This window comes from Crocodylus porosus, unplaced genomic scaffold (assembly GCF_001723895.1).
Source record: "Crocodylus porosus isolate Cpor-Errol unplaced genomic scaffold, CroPor_comp1, whole genome shotgun sequence".
NCBI classification, from domain to species: domain Eukaryota; kingdom Metazoa; phylum Chordata; order Crocodylia; family Crocodylidae; genus Crocodylus; species Crocodylus porosus.
The window spans coordinates 66,827,377-66,829,704 of NW_017728948.1; the positions used below are offsets into that span (position 1 = coordinate 66,827,377).

Sequence of the window (2,328 nt, forward strand, 5' to 3'; positions counted from 1 at the left end):
TCCTGCCATGGCAGGGGGTTGGACTCGATGATCTGCTCAGCTCCCTTCCAACCCCAGAAACTACAAAACTGTAAAAAGGAATGATTCAACTTCAAGCTTCCAAAAGAGTTCAAAGCACCCCATACAAGGCCTCCTGCATATGTCCCACTCTCCAACTATGGAGGGGCATATACTTCTTTCAGCACTGGGACCCAAAGTTGAATTAACTTTTCCACAGAGGATTTCCACTGCTGACTTCTGCAGAAATAGTCCTGCCTGGGATCTGTCAGCTATGGAAGGACCAGCACTGGACAGAGGAGGAAAGATCTGGGGAAAAGCAGGGCCATACTGTATGGCCTTTTGGCCCAGGATTTTCATAAACTGTGTTTAACAAACAATTCATTCTAAATTAGAAAAAATCTCCTTACAGAGTCGCACAACTGCTTCCCCTCTAACACAGAAGGGACCCTAAGTGATTTCCTTGCATGACAGCTGCAGCTAAAGAGCATTTGTGTGTGTAAATTATACACTTGCAAGGATACAAAGTGTTCATTGGTTTCAATCTTAGGCAGATCTCTGTTCTGGCCTGAACCTGCAGAGAGGGACCTGGTTTCACATAAAGGATCTGTGCAGTATTCATTTGGGATGACATGCATAGTAGTGAGCAGATTCTGAACTCGCAGTTGTTTGGAGTTCAGCTGTTGTTCCAAGAAATTAGATGGAGAAAATTATGAAAATTCAATAGATGATGAAAAACCAATACTGCATAGTGCAATAGAAATTAGAAATATAAAACCATAGGTAAAATTCTTTTAGAATTTGAAGCAGAGTAAATAAGGTGCTATGGATTTCTAAAACTGATTATTTCATAAAGGGAACATGTGTTTTTTTTTGAATAAAAGGAAAAAATATTGTCTATGTATATGATGTACTGAAAAAATATTAGACTACATATTCTGCTCTTATTAACCTTAAAACTCACCTTCTTACAATTTAATTATAAAAACCATAAGGGAAAATAACTATAATTAAATGTTTATAGTAAGGAACAAGACAAAGGTACTCATGCTTAAATTATCCTACTTGTTTACCTAAACACATAACTCTTAAAAGTTAAATCAAATATAAGGCATGGCAGGATGGATATAATGTATAATCACTGCAGTAACTTACTCCAATTTAATCAGATATGCTAATCTTGATTTATCTGACATTTTATTATACCTTATTCATTACTGCCCCTAATAATGTAGGAACGATGTTACAGTCAAGTTAAAGGAATGCAGCAATATTTACTATACAGAATACATGACTGCCTATTACAGAGTTTACCAGTGCTCTTTTTGCTCCACAGAAATGCTACCAAATCAGATAATGACTCAGCATACTGAATAAATTCTGCAGACAGTGTAATTTGTAAAATGCAGTTCTACAGTACTTGATGGCCTCTTATAGACACTCTTTTAGTGTATCATAATTACTGTTCAAGCAGAAACACAGGGAGAATAATAGTGACATACAGCTTTATCTATTTTTTATTCATATGCAATAAGCTAACTGAGTATCACCAGGGAGTGAGCTTTTATATACTTTTGACCCTGAAATAAAATTTAATAAATGACACTAAAGAAAGCTCAACAGTTTCTTGTTGAAGTTTCCACTGGGAAGCAGGTTCCGCTGATCAGTCATGCCTGTAGGAAATCTCTAAACAAAGGGATGAAATGTTATCATCTTCAAGCAGTAGATGTCTGCAAATGCAAATACCACCATGGCAAATCTGATTAACATCCCTGAGGTCACAGACAAAGCAATGTATAGCAACTTAAAAATTTACATTTTCAAACTAGAATGAGAATTAAAATGCAATGAAGAAAGATACTAACACAATCTATTGCACAGACAATGTTCAGAACTCTAAAACATTTAGCAAACATGAAACACGAAACAGAGACCTACATGTTTACAACATTCAGGGCTTTCTAATTATTCTATATGAATAACCAACAGAATATAAACATTTTCTCCATGATTCTCCTTCACTGAATTTATTATGGAATAATAATTCATTCAGAAGTATATTCTCTTCTTAACATGTGCAGGTTAGAACTGAAAATACTAAGAGGAACGATGCACACATATCAAAGTGGAGACCAGGGCACAAGAACATCTAACCACAAAAAATATTATTAAACTAAGGGGATTTGCCTTTCCCATAGTTATCAAAATATTTAAATGTGGGAAAAATGAAGCTAAATTTTCAAAATGTTACAATAAAATCTCTCTTCTCCAGTATGAGTGGGGAATGCTAGGTGTCAGTTACGTAAAAATCCCAGTTATCTGAGGCAGAGT

At 35.5% G+C, this 2,328-nt stretch overlaps 1 protein-coding gene across 5 annotated transcripts in view; it reads right to left on the reverse strand.

Moving 5' to 3' along the window:
- The window catches only part of RAP1GDS1 (Rap1 GTPase-GDP dissociation stimulator 1), a 177,788-nt gene that overhangs the window by 63,783 nt on the left and 111,677 nt on the right, over nucleotides 1-2,328 (reverse strand). The gene's annotated exons all lie outside the window — the stretch shown is intronic.